The sequence below is a fragment of the Tasmannia lanceolata genome, unplaced genomic scaffold, assembly GCF_043159265.1.
Source record: "Tasmannia lanceolata isolate RefF3 unplaced genomic scaffold, GAP_Taslan_0.1 ptg000003l, whole genome shotgun sequence".
Taxonomy (NCBI): domain Eukaryota; kingdom Viridiplantae; phylum Streptophyta; class Magnoliopsida; order Canellales; family Winteraceae; genus Tasmannia; species Tasmannia lanceolata.
This window is the reverse complement of record NW_027518680.1, coordinates 30,459,018-30,475,211: the sequence shown is the minus strand read 5'-3', so window position 1 is coordinate 30,475,211 and position 16,194 is coordinate 30,459,018. Positions and strand designations below refer to the sequence as shown.

At 47.9% G+C, this 16,194-nt stretch overlaps 22 non-coding genes across 22 annotated transcripts; all 22 read right to left on the bottom strand.

Moving 5' to 3' along the window:
* Window positions 1–530: 530 nt before the first annotated feature.
* Window positions 531–649, bottom strand: LOC143871504 (5S ribosomal RNA). The gene has a single exon (XR_013246268.1). It is a non-coding gene; the product is annotated as a 5S ribosomal RNA (ribosomal RNA).
* Window positions 650–1,246: 597 nt separating this feature from the next.
* On the bottom strand, window positions 1,247–1,365 carry LOC143874834 (5S ribosomal RNA). Its single transcript, XR_013249502.1, has one exon. It is a non-coding gene; the product is annotated as a 5S ribosomal RNA (ribosomal RNA).
* A 597-nt stretch (window positions 1,366–1,962) lies between these two features.
* On the bottom strand, window positions 1,963–2,081 carry LOC143874472 (5S ribosomal RNA). The gene has a single exon (XR_013249151.1). It is a non-coding gene; the product is annotated as a 5S ribosomal RNA (ribosomal RNA).
* A 597-nt stretch (window positions 2,082–2,678) lies between these two features.
* Window positions 2,679–2,797, bottom strand: LOC143871503 (5S ribosomal RNA). The gene has a single exon (XR_013246267.1). It is a non-coding gene; the product is annotated as a 5S ribosomal RNA (ribosomal RNA).
* A 597-nt stretch (window positions 2,798–3,394) lies between these two features.
* On the bottom strand, window positions 3,395–3,513 carry LOC143873675 (5S ribosomal RNA). Its single transcript, XR_013248378.1, has one exon. It is a non-coding gene; the product is annotated as a 5S ribosomal RNA (ribosomal RNA).
* A 597-nt stretch (window positions 3,514–4,110) lies between these two features.
* LOC143874502 (5S ribosomal RNA) lies at window positions 4,111–4,229 on the bottom strand. The gene has a single exon (XR_013249180.1). It is a non-coding gene; the product is annotated as a 5S ribosomal RNA (ribosomal RNA).
* Window positions 4,230–4,826: 597 nt separating this feature from the next.
* On the bottom strand, window positions 4,827–4,945 carry LOC143872921 (5S ribosomal RNA). Its single transcript, XR_013247647.1, has one exon. It is a non-coding gene; the product is annotated as a 5S ribosomal RNA (ribosomal RNA).
* Window positions 4,946–6,040: 1,095 nt separating this feature from the next.
* Window positions 6,041–6,159, bottom strand: LOC143871501 (5S ribosomal RNA). The gene has a single exon (XR_013246265.1). It is a non-coding gene; the product is annotated as a 5S ribosomal RNA (ribosomal RNA).
* Window positions 6,160–6,755: 596 nt separating this feature from the next.
* Window positions 6,756–6,874, bottom strand: LOC143871500 (5S ribosomal RNA). Its single transcript, XR_013246264.1, has one exon. It is a non-coding gene; the product is annotated as a 5S ribosomal RNA (ribosomal RNA).
* A 597-nt stretch (window positions 6,875–7,471) lies between these two features.
* On the bottom strand, window positions 7,472–7,590 carry LOC143871499 (5S ribosomal RNA). The gene has a single exon (XR_013246263.1). It is a non-coding gene; the product is annotated as a 5S ribosomal RNA (ribosomal RNA).
* A 597-nt stretch (window positions 7,591–8,187) lies between these two features.
* Window positions 8,188–8,306, bottom strand: LOC143871498 (5S ribosomal RNA). The gene has a single exon (XR_013246262.1). It is a non-coding gene; the product is annotated as a 5S ribosomal RNA (ribosomal RNA).
* A 597-nt stretch (window positions 8,307–8,903) lies between these two features.
* Window positions 8,904–9,022, bottom strand: LOC143871497 (5S ribosomal RNA). Its single transcript, XR_013246261.1, has one exon. It is a non-coding gene; the product is annotated as a 5S ribosomal RNA (ribosomal RNA).
* Window positions 9,023–9,619: 597 nt separating this feature from the next.
* LOC143871496 (5S ribosomal RNA) lies at window positions 9,620–9,738 on the bottom strand. Its single transcript, XR_013246260.1, has one exon. It is a non-coding gene; the product is annotated as a 5S ribosomal RNA (ribosomal RNA).
* A 597-nt stretch (window positions 9,739–10,335) lies between these two features.
* Window positions 10,336–10,454, bottom strand: LOC143874050 (5S ribosomal RNA). The gene has a single exon (XR_013248740.1). It is a non-coding gene; the product is annotated as a 5S ribosomal RNA (ribosomal RNA).
* A 597-nt stretch (window positions 10,455–11,051) lies between these two features.
* Window positions 11,052–11,170, bottom strand: LOC143871495 (5S ribosomal RNA). Its single transcript, XR_013246259.1, has one exon. It is a non-coding gene; the product is annotated as a 5S ribosomal RNA (ribosomal RNA).
* A 597-nt stretch (window positions 11,171–11,767) lies between these two features.
* On the bottom strand, window positions 11,768–11,886 carry LOC143871494 (5S ribosomal RNA). Its single transcript, XR_013246258.1, has one exon. It is a non-coding gene; the product is annotated as a 5S ribosomal RNA (ribosomal RNA).
* A 597-nt stretch (window positions 11,887–12,483) lies between these two features.
* On the bottom strand, window positions 12,484–12,602 carry LOC143871493 (5S ribosomal RNA). Its single transcript, XR_013246257.1, has one exon. It is a non-coding gene; the product is annotated as a 5S ribosomal RNA (ribosomal RNA).
* A 597-nt stretch (window positions 12,603–13,199) lies between these two features.
* LOC143871492 (5S ribosomal RNA) lies at window positions 13,200–13,318 on the bottom strand. The gene has a single exon (XR_013246256.1). It is a non-coding gene; the product is annotated as a 5S ribosomal RNA (ribosomal RNA).
* A 597-nt stretch (window positions 13,319–13,915) lies between these two features.
* Window positions 13,916–14,034, bottom strand: LOC143871489 (5S ribosomal RNA). The gene has a single exon (XR_013246254.1). It is a non-coding gene; the product is annotated as a 5S ribosomal RNA (ribosomal RNA).
* A 597-nt stretch (window positions 14,035–14,631) lies between these two features.
* On the bottom strand, window positions 14,632–14,750 carry LOC143874049 (5S ribosomal RNA). The gene has a single exon (XR_013248739.1). It is a non-coding gene; the product is annotated as a 5S ribosomal RNA (ribosomal RNA).
* Window positions 14,751–15,347: 597 nt separating this feature from the next.
* Window positions 15,348–15,466, bottom strand: LOC143871488 (5S ribosomal RNA). Its single transcript, XR_013246253.1, has one exon. It is a non-coding gene; the product is annotated as a 5S ribosomal RNA (ribosomal RNA).
* A 597-nt stretch (window positions 15,467–16,063) lies between these two features.
* LOC143871487 (5S ribosomal RNA) lies at window positions 16,064–16,182 on the bottom strand. Its single transcript, XR_013246252.1, has one exon. It is a non-coding gene; the product is annotated as a 5S ribosomal RNA (ribosomal RNA).
* Between the last annotated feature and the right edge of the window lie 12 nt (window positions 16,183–16,194).

Here is a 16,194-nt window from a genome sequence, read left to right as displayed (position 1 = left end):
ATGAAAGTGCGAAAAAATCCTGCTAGATGACACCGGATGGACGATCCGAGAATGTCGGGAAGCCGGATGACCGCCAGGGCTGTCATCGCGCGATTAATCTTCCCGAGTACCCCCGAATCAATATAAGAATCGCTACGATCTGACGGGCGGATCAAAAGTTATCGTCGGAACGATATTTGTGCACCAAGGGTAGCTCACGGCCAGTAAACACCTTCCGACCGGATTCATGACTCGCATCCACTAGTACACTCATCCGCTATAACCTGTACGTCACTGAATCTAAACAAACCCCCGCTATAATTTGACTGCAAATGAAATGTCAGAACGAATTCCGTTTATCGAATCAAACGACACTATCACCCCGCCATAATAAAGACCGGACGTGTTTGAATTCACCATCCGGAAGAAAATAAAAAGATCCGAACCGAAACGTAGGAGGCGACGCACTAAACGTGCGTTTCAGTTCGCATCGATGTTCCAGAACCGAAAGATTGTTCGAAAAAAGTGGTAGATAGCCGAAAAAAGTGACAGGGGTGCAACACGAGGACTTCCCAGGAGGTCACCCATCCTAGTACTACTCTCGCCCAAGCACGCTTAACTTCGGAGTTCTGATGGGATCCAGTGCATTTGTGCTGGTATGATCGCACCCAGCATGCCTCTCCATTGTCAAAGTAATAAAGAGTTTCCACTCGCATTGTCGTACGAAGTCCGTTTAAATGAAAGTGCGAAAAAATCCTGCTAGATGACACCGGATGGACGATCCGAGCATGTCGGGAAGCCGGATGACCGCTAGGGCTGTCATCGCGCGATTAATCTTCCCGAGTACCCCCGAATCAATATAAGAATCGCGACGATCTGACGGGCGGATCAAAAGTTATCGTCGGAACGATATTTGTGCACCAAGGGTAGCTCACGGCCAGTAAACACCTTCCGACCGGATTCATGACTCGCATCCACTATTACACTCATCCGCTATAGCCTGTACGTCACTGAATCTAAACAAACCCCCGCTATAATTTGACCGCAAATGAAATGTCAGAACGAATTCCGTTTATCGAATCAAACGACACTATCAGCCCGCCATAATAAAGACCGGACGTCTTTGAATTCACCATCCGGAAGAAAATAAAAAGATCCGAACCGAAACGTAGGAGGCGACGCACTAAACGTGCGTTTCAGTTCGCATCGATGTTCCAGAACCGAAAGATTGTTCGAAAAAAGTGGTAGATAGCCGAAAAAAGTGACAGGGGTGCAACACGAGGACTTCCCAGGAGGTCACCCATCCTAGTACTACTCTCGCCCAAGCACACTTAACTTCGGAGTTCTGATGGGATCCAGTGCATTTGTGCTGGTATGATCGCACCCAGCATGCCTCTCCATTGTCAAAGTAATAAAGAGTTTCCACTCGCATTGTCGTACGAAGTCCGTTTAAATGAAAGTGCGAAAAAATCCTGCTAGATGACACCGGATGGACGATCCGAGCATGTCGGGAAGCCGGATGACTGCCAGGGCTGTCATCGCGCGATGAATCTTCCCGAGTACCCCCGAATCAATATAAGAATCGCCACGATCTGACGGGCGGATCAAAAGTTATCGTCGGAACGATATTTGTGCACCAAGGGTAGCTCACGGCCAGTAAACACCTTCCGACCGGATTCATGACTCGCATCCACTAGTACACTCATCCGCTATAGCCTGTACGTCACTGAATCTAAACAAATCCCCGCTATAATTTGACCGCAAATGAAATGTCAGAACGAATTCCGTTTATCGAATCAAACGACACTATCACCCCGCCATAATAAAGACCGGACGTGTTTGAATTCACCATCCGGAAGAAAATAAAAAGATCCGAACCGAAACGTAGGAGGCGACGCACTAAACGTGCGTTTCAGTTCGCATCGATGTTCCAGAACCGAAAGATTGTTCGAAAAAAGTGGTAGATAGCCGAAAAAAGTGACAGGGGTGCAACACGAGGACCTCCCAGGAGGTCACCCATCCTAGTACTACTCTCGCCCAAGCACGCTTAACTTCGGAGTTCTGATTGGATCCAGTGCATTTGTGCTGGTATGATCGCACCCAGCATGCCTCTCCATTGTCAAAGTAATAAAGAGTTTCCACTCGCACTGTCGTACGAAGTCCGTTTAAATGAAAGTGCGAAAAAATCCTGCTAGATGACACCGGATGGACGATCCGAGCATGTCGGGAAGCCGGATGACCGCCAGGGCTGTCATCGCGCGATGAATCTTCCCGAGTACCCCCGAATCAATATAAGAATCGCCACGATCTGACGGGCGGATCAAAAGTTATCGTCGGAACGATATTTGTGCACCAAGGGTAGCTCACGGCCAGTAAACACCATCCGACCGGATTCATGACTCGCATCCACTAGTACACTCATCCGCTATAGCCTGTACGTCACTGAATCTAAACAAACCCCCGCTATAATTTGACCGCAAATGAAATGTCAGAACGAATTCCGTTTATCGAATCAAACGACACTATCACCCCGCCATAATAAAGACCGGACGTATTTTAATTCACCATCCGGAAGAAAATAATAAGATCGGAACCGAAACGTAGGAGGCGTCGCACTAAACGTGCGTTTCAGTTCGCATCGATGTTCCAGAACCGAAAGATTGTTCGAAAAAAGTGGTAGATAGCCGAAAAAAGTGACAGGGGTGCAACACGAGGACTTCCCAGGAGGTCACCCATCCTAGTACTACTCTCGCCCAAGCACGCTTAACTTCGGAGTTCTGATGGGATCCAGTGCATTTGTGCTGGTATGATCGCACCCAGCATGCCTCTCCATTGTCAAAGTAATAAAGAGTTTCCACTCGCATTGTCGTACGAAGTCCGTTTAAATAAAAGTGCGAAAAAATCCTGCTAGATGACATCGGATGGACGATCCGAGCATGTCGGGAAGCCGGATGACCGCTAGGGCTGTCATCGCGCGATGAATCTTCCCGAGTACCCCCGAATCAATATAAGAATCGCCACGATCTGACGGGCGGATCAAAAGTTATCGTCGGAACGATATTTGTGCACCAAGGGTAGCTCACGGCCAGTAAACACCTTCCGACCGGATTCATGACTCGCATCCACTAGTACACTCATCCGCTATAGCCTGTACGTCACTGAATCTAAACAAACCCCCGCTATAATTTGACCGCAAATGAAATGTAAGAACGAATTCCGTTTATCGAATCAAACGACACTATCAGCCCGCCATAATAAAGACCGGACGTCTTTGAATTCACCATCCGGAAGAAAATAAAAAGATCCGAACCGAAACGTAGGAGGCGACGCACTAAACGTGCGTTTCAGTTCGCAACGATGTTCCAGAACCGAAAGATTGTTCGAAAAAAGTGGTAGATAGCCGAAAAAAGTGACAGGGGTGCAACACGAGGACTTCCCAGGAGGTCACCCATCCTAGTACTACTCTCGCCCAAGCACACTTAACTTCGGAGTTCTGATGGGATCCAGTGCATTTGTGCTGGTATGATCGCACCCAGCATGCCTCTCCATTGTCAAAGTAATAAAGAGTTTCCACTCGCATTGTCGTACGAAGTCCGTTTAAATGAAAGTGCGAAAAAATCCTGCTAGATGACACCGGATGGACGATCCGAGCATGTCGGGAAGCCGGATGACCGCCAAGGCTGTCATCGCGCGATGAATCTTCCCGAGTACCCCCGAATCAATATAAGAATCGCCACGATCTGACGGGCGGATCAAAAGTTATCGTCGGAACGATATTTGTGCACCAAGGGTAGCTCACGGCCAGTAAACACCTTCCGACCGGATTAATGACTCGCATCCACTAGTACACTCATCCGCTATAGCCTGTACGTCACTGAATCTAAACAAATCCCCGCTATAATTTGACCGCAAATGAAATGTCAGAACGAATTCCGTTTATCGAATCAAACGACACTATCACCCCGCCATAATAAAGACCGGACGTGTTTGAATTCACCATCCGGAAGAAAATAAAAAGATCCGAACCGAAACGTAGGAGGCGACGCACTAAACGTGCGTTTCAGTTCGCATCGATGTTCCAGAACCGAAAGATTGTTCGAAAAAAGTGGTAGATAGCCGAAAAAAGTGACAGGGGTGCAACACGAGGACTTCCCAGGAGGTCACCCATCCTAGTACTACTCTCGCCCAAGCACGCTTAACTTCGGAGTTCTGATGGGATACAGTGCATTTGTGCTGGTATGATCGCACCCAGCATGCCTCTCCATTGTCAAAGTAATAAAGAGTTTCCACTCGCATTGTCGTACGAAGTCCGTTTAAATGAAAGTGCGAAAAAATCCTGCTACATGACACCGGATGGACGATCCGAGCATGTCGGGAAGCCGGATGACCGCCAGGGCGGTCATCGCGCGATGAATCTTCCCGAGTACCCCCGAATCAATATAAGAATCGCCACGATCTGACGGGCGGATCAAAAGTTATCGTCGGAACGATATTTGTGCACCAAGGGTAGCTCACGGCCAGTAAACACCTTCCGACCGGATTCATGACTCGCATCCACTAGTACACTCATCCGCTATAGCCTGTACGTCACTGAATCTGAACAAACCCCCGCTATAATTTGACCGCAAATGAAATGTCAGAACGAATTCCGTTTATCGAATCAAACGACACTATCACCCCGCCATAATAAAGACCGGACGTATTTGAATTCACCATCCGGAAGAAAATAAAAAGATCCGAACCGAAACATATGAGGCGTCGCGCTAAACGTGCGTTTCAGTTCGCATCGATGTTCCAGAACCGAAAGATTGTTCGAAAAAAGTGGTAGATAGCCGAAAAAAGTGACAGGGGTGCAACACGAGGACTTCCCAGGCGGTCACCCATCCTAGTACTACTCTCGCCCAAGCACGCTTAACTTCGGAGTTCTGATGGGATCCAGTGCATTTGTGCTGGTATGATCGCACCCAGCATGCCTCTCCATTGTCAAAGTAATAAAGAGTTTCCACTCGCATTGTCGTACGAAGTCCGTTTAAATAAAAGTGCGAAAAAATCCTGCTAGATGACACCGGATGGACGATCCGAGCATGTCTGGAAGCCGGATGACCGCCAGGGCTGTCATCGCGCGATGAATCTTCCCGAGTACCCCCGAATCAATATAAGAATCGCGACGATCTGACGGGCGGATCAAAAGTTATCGTCGGAACGATATTTGTGCACCAAGGGTAGCTCACGGCCAGTAAACACCTTCCGACCGGATTCATGACTCGCATCCACTAGTACACTCATCCGCTATAGCCTGTACGTCACTGAATCTAAACAAACCCCCGCTATAATTTGACCGCAAATGAAATGTCAGAACGAATTCCGTTTATCGAATCAAACGACACTATCACCCCGCCATAATAAAGACCGGACGTCTTTGAATTCACCATCCGGAAGAAAATAAAAAGATCCGAACCGAAACGTAGGAGGCGACGCACTAAACGTGCGTTTCAGTTCGCATCGATGTTCCAGAACCGAAAGATTGTTCGAAAAAAGTGGTAGATAGCTGAAAAAAGTGACAGGGGTGCAACACGAGGACTTCCCAGGAGGTCACCCATCCTAGTACTACTCTCGCCGCGCAATTAATCTTCCCGAGTACCCCCGAATCAATATAAGAATCGCTACGATCTGACGGGCGGATCAAAAGTTATCGTCGGAACGATATTTGTGCACCAAGGGTAGCTCACGGCCAGTAAACACCTTCCGACCGGATTCATGACTCGCATCCACTAGTACACTCATCCGCTATAGCCTGTACGTCACTGAATCTAAACAAACCCCCGCTATAATTTGACCGCAAATGAAATGTCAGAACGAATTCCGTTTATCGAATCAAACGACACTATCAGCCCGCCATAATAAAGACCGGACGTCTTTGAATTCACCATCCGGAAGAAAATAAAAAGATCCGAACCGAAACGTAGGAGGCGACGCACTAAACGTGCGTTTCAGTTCGCATCGATGTTCCAGAACCGAAAGATTGTTCGAAAAAAGTGGTAGATAGCCGAAAAAAGTGACAGGGGTGCAACACGAGGACTTCCCAGGAGGTCACCCATCCTAGTACTACTCTCGCCCAAGCACGCTTAACTTCGGAGTTCTGATGGGATCCAGTGCATTTGTGCTGGTATGATCGCACCCAGCATGCCTCTCCATTGTCAAAGTAATAAAGAGTTTCCACTCGCATTGTCGTACGAAGTCCGTTTAAATGAAAGTGCGAAAAATCCTGCTAGATGACACCGGATGGACGATCCGAGCATGTCGGGAAGCCGGATGACCGCCAGGGCTGTCATCGCGCGATTAATCTTCCCGAGTACCCCCGAATCAATATAAGAATCGCGACGATCTGACGGGCGGATCAAAAGTTATCGTCGGAACGATATTTGTGCACCAAGGGTAGCTCACGGCCAGTAAACACCTTCCGAACGGATTCATGACTCGCATCCACTAGTACACTCATCCGCTATAGCCTGTACGTCACTGAATCTAAACAAACCCCCGCTATAATTTGACCGCAAATGAAATGTCAGAACGAATTCCGTTTATCGAATCAAACGACACTATCACCTCGCCATAATAAAGACCGGACGTCTTTGAATTCACCATCCGGAAGAAAATAAAAAGATCCGAACCGAAACGTAGGAGGCGACGCACTAAACGTGCGTTTCAGTTCGCATCGATGTTCCAGAACCGAAAGATTGTTCGAAAAAAGTGGTAGATAGCTGAAAAAAGTGACAGGGGTGCAACACGAGGACTTCCCAGGAGGTCACCCATCCTAGTACTACTCTCGCCCAAGCACGCTTAACTTCGGAGTTCTGATGGGATCCAGTGCATTTGTGCTGGTATGATCGCACCCAGCATGCCTTTCCATTGTCAAAGTAATAAAGAGTTTCCACTCGCATTGTCGTACGAAGTCCGTTTAAATGAAAGTGCGAAAAAATCCTGCTAGATGACACCGGATGGACGATCCGAGCATGTCGGGAAGCCGGATGACCACCAGGGCTGTCATCGCGCGATTAATCTTCCCGAGTACCCCCGAATCAATATAAGAATCGCTACGATCTGACGGGCGGATCAAAAGTTATCGTCGGAACGATATTTGTGCACCAAGGGTAGCTCACGGCCAGTAAACACCTTCCGACCGGATTCATGACTCGCATCCACTAGTACACTCATCCGCTATAGCCTGTACGTCACTGAATCTAAACAAACCCCCGCTATAATTTGACCGCAAATGAAATGTCAGAACGAATTCCGTTTATCGAATCAAACGACACTATCACCCCGCCATAATAAAGACCGGACGTCTTTGAATTCACCATCCGGAAGAAAATAAAAAAATCCGAACCGAAACGTAGGAGGCGACGCACTAAACGTGCGTTTCAGTTCGCATCGATGTTCCAGAACCGAAAGATTGTTCGAAAAAAGTGGTAGATAGCCGAAAAAAGTGACAGGGGTGCAACACGAGGACTTCCCAGGAGGTCACCCATCCTAGTACTACTCTCGCCCAAGCACGCTTAACTTCGGAGTTCTGATGGGATCCAGTGCATTTGTGCTGGTATGATCGCACCCAGCATGCCTCTCCATTGTCAAAGTAATAAAGAGTTTCCACTCGCATTGTCGTACGAAGTCCGTTTAAATGAAAGTGCGAAAAAATCCTGCTAGATGACACCGGATGGACGATCCGAGCATGTCTGGAAGCCGAATGACCGCCAGGGCTGTCATCGCGCGATGAATCTTCCCGAGTACCCCCAAATCAATATAAGAATCGCCACGATCTGACGGGCGGATCAAAAGTTATCGTCGGAACGATATTTGTGCACCAAGGGTAGCTCACGGCCAGTAAACACCTTCCGACCGGATTCATGACTCGCATCCACTAGTACACTCATCCGCTATAGCCTGTACGTCACTGAATCTAAACAAACCCCCGCTATAATTTGACCGCAAATGAAATGTCAGAACGAATTCCGTTTATCGAATCAAACGACACTATCAGCCCGCCATAATAAAGACCGGACGTCTTTGAATTCACCATCCGGAAGAAAATAAAAAGATCCGAACCGAAACGTATGAGGCAACGCACTAAACGTGCGTTTCAGTTCGCATCGATGTTCCAGAACCGAAAGATTGTTCGAAAAAAGTGGTAGATAGCCGAAAAAAGTGACAGGGGTGCAACACGAGGACTTCCCAGGAGGTCACCCATCCTAGTACTACTCTCGCCCAAGCACGCTTAACTTCGGAGTTCTGATGGGATCCAGTGCATTTGTGCTGGTATGATCGCACCCAGCATGCCTCTCCATTGTCAAAGTAATAAATAGTTTCCACTCGCATTGTCGTACGAAGTCCGTTTAAATGAAAGTGCGAAAAAATCCTGCTAGATGACACCGGATGGACGATCCGAGCATGTCGGGAAGCCGGATGACCGCCAAGGCTGTCATCGCGCGATTAATCTTCCCGAGTACCCCCGAATCAATATAAGAATCGCGACGATCTGACGGGCGGATCAAAAGTTATCGTCGGAACGATATTTGTGCACCAAGGGTAGCTCACGGCCAGTAAACACCTTCCGAACGGATTCATGACTCGCATCCACTAGTACACTCATCCGCTATAGCCTGTACGTCACTGAATCTAAACAAACCCCCGCTATAATTTGACCGCAAATGAAATGTCAGAACGAATTCCGTTTATCGAATCAAACGACACTATCACCTCGCCATAATAAAGACCGGACGTCTTTGAATTCACCATCCGGAAGAAAATAAAAAGATCCGAACCGAAACGTAGGAGGCGACGCACTAAACGTGCGTTTCAGTTCGCATCGATGTTCCAGAACCGAAAGATTGTTCGAAAAAAGTGGTAGATAGCTGAAAAAAGTGACAGGGGTGCAACACGAGGACTTCCCAGGAGGTCACCCATCCTAGTACTACTCTCGCCCAAGCACGCTTAACTTCGGAGTTCTGATGGGATCCAGTGCATTTGTGCTGGTATGATCGCACCCAGCATGCCTTTCCATTGTCAAAGTAATAAAGAGTTTCCACTCGCATTGTCGTACGAAGTCCGTTTAAATGAAAGTGCGAAAAAATCCTGCTAGATGACACCGGATGGACGATCCGAGCATGTCGGGAAGCCGGATGACCACCAGGGCTGTCATCGCGCGATTAATCTTCCCGAGTACCCCCGAATCAATATAAGAATCGCTACGATCTGACGGGCGGATCAAAAGTTATCGTCGGAACGATATTTGTGCACCAAGGGTAGCTCACGGCCAGTAAACACCTTCCGACCGGATTCATGACTCGCATCCACTAGTACACTCATCCGCTATAGCCTGTACGTCACTGAATCTAAACAAACCCCCGCTATAATTTGACCGCAAATGAAATGTCAGAACGAATTCCGTTTATCGAATCAAACGACACTATCACCCCGCCATAATAAAGACCGGACGTCTTTGAATTCACCATCCGGAAGAAAATAAAAAGATCCGAACCGAAACGTAGGAGGCGACGCACTAAACGTGCGTTTCAGTTCGCATCGATGTTCCAGAACCGAAAGATTGTTCGAAAAAAGTGGTAGATAGCCGAAAAAAGTGACAGGGGTGCAACACGAGGACTTCCCAGGAGGTCACCCATCCTAGTACTACTCTCGCCCAAGCACGCTTAACTTCGGAGTTCTGATGGGATCCAGTGCATTTGTGCTGGTATGATCGCACCCAGCATGCCTCTCCATTGTCAAAGTAATAAAGAGTTTCCACTCGCATTGTCGTACGAAGTCCGTTTAAATGAAAGTGCGAAAAAATCCTGCTAGATGACACCGGATGGACGATCCGAGCATGTCTGGAAGCCGAATGACCGCCAGGGCTGTCATCGCGCGATGAATCTTCCCGAGTACCCCCAAATCAATATAAGAATCGCCACGATCTGACGGGCGGATCAAAAGTTATCGTCGGAACGATATTTGTGCACCAAGGGTAGCTCACGGCCAGTAAACACCTTCCGACCGGATTCATGACTCGCATCCACTAGTACACTCATCCGCTATAGCCTGTACGTCACTGAATCTAAACAAACCCCCGCTATAATTTGACCGCAAATGAAATGTCAGAACGAATTCCGTTTATCGAATCAAACGACACTATCAGCCCGCCATAATAAAGACCGGACGTCTTTGAATTCACCATCCGGAAGAAAATAAAAAGATCCGAACCGAAACGTATGAGGCAACGCACTAAACGTGCGTTTCAGTTCGCATCGATGTTCCAGAACCGAAAGATTGTTCGAAAAAAGTGGTAGATAGCCGAAAAAAGTGACAGGGGTGCAACACGAGGACTTCCCAGGAGGTCACCCATCCTAGTACTACTCTCGCCCAAGCACGCTTAACTTCGGAGTTCTGATGGGATCAAGTGCATTTGTGCTGGTATGATCGCACCCAGCATGCCTCTCCATTGTCAAAGTAATAAAGAGTTTCCACTCGCATTGTCGTACGAAGTCCGTTTAAATGAAAGTGCGAAAAAATCCTGCTAGATGACACCGGATGGACGATCCGAGCATGTCGGGAAGCCGGATGACCGCCAGGGCTGTCATCGCGCGATGAATCTTCCCGAGTACCCCCGAATCAATATAAGAATCGCCACGATCTGACGGGCGGATCAAAAGTTATCGTCGGAACGATATTTGTGCACCAAGGGTAGCTCACGGCCAGTAAACACCTTCCGACCGGATTCATGACTCGCATCCACTAGTACACTCATCCGCTATAGCCTGTACGTCACTGAATCTAAACAAACCCCCGCTATAATTTGACCGCAAATGAAATGTCAGAACGAATTCCGTTTATCGAATCAAACGACACTATCACCCCGCCATAATAAAGACCGGACGTCTTTGAATTCACCATCCGGAAGAAAATAAAAAGATCCGAACCGAAACGTAGGAGGCGACGCACTAAACGTGCGTTTCAGTTCGCATCGATGTTCCAGAACCGAAAGATTGTTCGAAAAAAGTGGTAGATAGCCGAAAAAAGTGACAGGGGTGCAACACGAGGACTTCCCAGGAGGTCACCCATCCTAGTACTACTCTCGCCCAAGCACGCTTAACTTCGGAGTTCTGATGGGATCCAGTGCATTTGTGCTGGTATGATCGCACCCAGCATGCCTTTCCATTGTCAAAGTAATAAAGAGTTTCCACTCGCATTGTCGTACGAAGTCCGTTTAAATAAAAGTGCGAAAAAATCCTGCTAGATGACATCGGATGGACGATCCGAGCATGTCGGGAAGCCGGATGACCGCAAGGGCTGTCATCGCGCGATGAATCTTCCCGAGTACCCCCGAATCAATATAAGAATCGCCACGATCTGACGGGCGGATCAAAAGTTATCGTCGGAACGATATTTGTGCACCAAGGGTAGCTCACGGCCAGTAAACACCTTCCGACCGGATTCATGACTTTCATCCACTAGTACACTCATCCGCTATAGCCTGTACGTCACTGAATCTAAACAAACCCCCGCTATAATTTGACCGCAAATGAAATGTCAGAACGAATTCCGTTTATCGAATCAAACGACACTATCAGCCCGCCATAATAAAGACCGGACGTCTTTGAATTCACCATCCGGAAGAAAATAAAAAGATCCTAACCGAAACGTAGGAGGCGACGCACTAAACGTGCGTTTCAGTTCGCATCGATGTTCCAGAACCGAAAGATTGTTCGAAAAAAGTGGTAGATAGCCGAAAAAAGTGACAGGGGTGCAACACGAGGACTTCCCAGGAGGTCACCCATCCTAGTACTACTCTCGCCCAAGCACGCTTAACTTCGGAGTTCTGATGGGATCCAGTGCATTTGTGCTGGTATGATCGCACCCAGCATGCCTCTCCATTGTCAAAGTAATAAAGAGTTTCCACTCGCATTGTCGTACGAAGTCCGTTTAAATAAAAGTGCGAAAAAATCCTGCTAGATGACATCGGATGGACGATCCGAGCATGTCGGGAAGCCGGATGACCGCTATGGCTGTCATCGCGCGATGAATCTTCCCGAGTACCCCCGAATCAATATAAGAATCGCCACGATCTGACGGGCGGATCAAAAGTTATCGTCGGAACGATATTTGTGCACCAAGGGTAGCTCACGGCCAGTAAACACCTTCCGACCGGATTCATGACTCGCATCCACTAGTACACTCATCCGCTATAGCCTGTACGTCACTGAATCTAAACAAACCCCCGCTATAATTTGACCGCAAATGAAATGTCAGAACGAATTCCGTTTATCGAATCAAACGACACTATCAGCCCGCCATAATAAAGACCGGACGTCTTTGAATTCACCATCCGGAAGAAAATAAAAAGATCCGAACCGAAACGTATGAGGCAACGCACTAAACGTGCGTTTCAGTTCGCATCGATGTTCCAGAACCGAAAGATTGTTCGAAAAAAGTGGTAGATAGCCGAAAAAAGTGACAGGGGTGCAACACGAGGACTTCCCAGGAGGTCACCCATCCTAGTACTACTCTCGCCCAAGCACGCTTAACTTCGGAGTTCTGATGGGATCCAGTGCATTTGTGCTGGTATGATCGCACCCAGCATGCCTCTCCATTGTCAAAGTAATAAATAGTTTCCACTCGCATTGTCGTACGAAGTCCGTTTAAATGAAAGTGCGAAAAAATCCTGCTAGATGACACCGGATGGACGATCCGAGCATGTCGGGAAGCCGGATGACCGCCAAGGCTGTCATCGCGCGATTAATCTTCCCGAGTACCCCCGAATCAATATAAGAATCGCGACGATCTGACGGGCGGATCAAAAGTTATCGTCGGAACGATATTTGTGCACCAAGGGTAGCTCACGGCCAGTAAACACCTTCCGAACGGATTCATGACTCGCATCCACTAGTACACTCATCCGCTATAGCCTGTACGTCACTGAATCTAAACAAACCCCCGCTATAATTTGACCGCAAATGAAATGTCAGAACGAATTCCGTTTATCGAATCAAACGACACTATCACCTCGCCATAATAAAGACCGGACGTCTTTGAATTCACCATCCGGAAGAAAATAAAAAGATCCGAACCGAAACGTAGGAGGCGACGCACTAAACGTGCGTTTCAGTTCGCATCGATGTTCCAGAACCGAAAGATTGTTCGAAAAAAGTGGTAGATAGCTGAAAAAAGTGACAGGGGTGCAACACGAGGACTTCCCAGGAGGTCACCCATCCTAGTACTACTCTCGCCCAAGCACGCTTAACTTCGGAGTTCTGATGGGATCCAGTGCATTTGTGCTGGTATGATCGCACCCAGCATGCCTTTCCATTGTCAAAGTAATAAAGAGTTTCCACTCGCATTGTCGTACGAAGTCCGTTTAAATGAAAGTGCGAAAAAATCCTGCTAGATGACACCGGATGGACGATCCGAGCATGTCGGGAAGCCGGATGACCACCAGGGCTGTCATCGCGCGATTAATCTTCCCGAGTACCCCCGAATCAATATAAGAATCGCTACGATCTGACGGGCGGATCAAAAGTTATCGTCGGAACGATATTTGTGCACCAAGGGTAGCTCACGGCCAGTAAACACCTTCCGACCGGATTCATGACTCGCATCCACTAGTACACTCATCCGCTATAGCCTGTACGTCACTGAATCTAAACAAACCCCCGCTATAATTTGACCGCAAATGAAATGTCAGAACGAATTCCGTTTATCGAATCAAACGACACTATCACCCCGCCATAATAAAGACCGGACGTCTTTGAATTCACCATCCGGAAGAAAATAAAAAGATCCGAACCGAAACGTAGGAGGCGACGCACTAAACGTGCGTTTCAGTTCGCATCGATGTTCCAGAACCGAAAGATTGTTCGAAAAAAGTGGTAGATAGCCGAAAAAAGTGACAGGGGTGCAACACGAGGACTTCCCAGGAGGTCACCCATCCTAGTACTACTCTCGCCCAAGCACGCTTAACTTCGGAGTTCTGATGGGATCCAGTGCATTTGTGCTGGTATGATCGCACCCAGCATGCCTCTCCATTGTCAAAGTAATAAAGAGTTTCCACTCGCATTGTCGTACGAAGTCCGTTTAAATGAAAGTGCGAAAAAATCCTGCTAGATGACACCGGATGGACGATCCGAGCATGTCTGGAAGCCGAATGACCGCCAGGGCTGTCATCGCGCGATGAATCTTCCCGAGTACCCCCAAATCAATATAAGAATCGCCACGATCTGACGGGCGGATCAAAAGTTATCGTCGGAACGATATTTGTGCACCAAGGGTAGCTCACGGCCAGTAAACACCTTCCGACCGGATTCATGACTCGCATCCACTAGTACACTCATCCGCTATAGCCTGTACGTCACTGAATCTAAACAAACCCCCGCTATAATTTGACCGCAAATGAAATGTCAGAACGAATTCCGTTTATCGAATCAAACGACACTATCAGCCCGCCATAATAAAGACCGGACGTCTTTGAATTCACCATCCGGAAGAAAATAAAAAGATCCGAACCGAAACGTATGAGGCAACGCACTAAACGTGCGTTTCAGTTCGCATCGATGTTCCAGAACCGAAAGATTGTTCGAAAAAAGTGGTAGATAGCCGAAAAAAGTGACAGGGGTGCAACACGAGGACTTCCCAGGAGGTCACCCATCCTAGTACTACTCTCGCCCAAGCACGCTTAACTTCGGAGTTCTGATGGGATCAAGTGCATTTGTGCTGGTATGATCGCACCCAGCATGCCTCTCCATTGTCAAAGTAATAAAGAGTTTCCACTCGCATTGTCGTACGAAGTCCGTTTAAATGAAAGTGCGAAAAAATCCTGCTAGATGACACCGGATGGACGATCCGAGCATGTCGGGAAGCCGGATGACCGCCAGGGCTGTCATCGCGCGATGAATCTTCCCGAGTACCCCCGAATCAATATAAGAATCGCCACGATCTGACGGGCGGATCAAAAGTTATCGTCGGAACGATATTTGTGCACCAAGGGTAGCTCACGGCCAGTAAACACCTTCCGACCGGATTCATGACTCGCATCCACTAGTACACTCATCCGCTATAGCCTGTACGTCACTGAATCTAAACAAACCCCCGCTATAATTTGACCGCAAATGAAATGTCAGAACGAATTCCGTTTATCGAATCAAACGACACTATCACCCCGCCATAATAAAGACCGGACGTCTTTGAATTCACCATCCGGAAGAAAATAAAAAGATCCGAACCGAAACGTAGGAGGCGACGCACTAAACGTGCGTTTCAGTTCGCATCGATGTTCCAGAACCGAAAGATTGTTCGAAAAAAGTGGTAGATAGCCGAAAAAAGTGACAGGGGTGCAACACGAGGACTTCCCAGGAGGTCACCCATCCTAGTACTACTCTCGCCCAAGCACGCTTAACTTCGGAGTTCTGATGGGATCCAGTGCATTTGTGCTGGTATGATCGCACCCAGCATGCCTTTCCATTGTCAAAGTAATAAAGAGTTTCCACTCGCATTGTCGTACGAAGTCCGTTTAAATAAAAGTGCGAAAAAATCCTGCTAGATGACATCGGATGGACGATCCGAGCATGTCGGGAAGCCGGATGACCGCAAGGGCTGTCATCGCGCGATGAATCTTCCCGAGTACCCCCGAATCAATATAAGAATCGCCACGATCTGACGGGCGGATCAAAAGTTATCGTCGGAACGATATTTGTGCACCAAGGGTAGCTCACGGCCAGTAAACACCTTCCGACCGGATTCATGACTTTCATCCACTAGTACACTCATCCGCTATAGCCTGTACGTCACTGAATCTAAACAAACCCCCGCTATAATTTGACCGCAAATGAAATGTCAGAACGAATTCCGTTTATCGAATCAAACGACACTATCAGCCCGCCATAATAAAGACCGGACGTCTTTGAATTCACCATCCGGAAGAAAATAAAAAGATCCTAACCGAAACGTAGGAGGCGACGCACTAAACGTGCGTTTCAGTTCGCATCGATGTTCCAGAACCGAAAGATTGTTCGAAAAAAGTGGTAGATAGCCGAAAAAAGTGACAGGGGTGCAACACGAGGACTTCCCAGGAGGTCACCCATCCTAGTACTACTCTCGCCCAAGCACGCTTAACTTCGGAGTTCTGATGGGATCCAGTGCATTTGTGCTGGTATGATCGCACCCAGCATGCCTCTC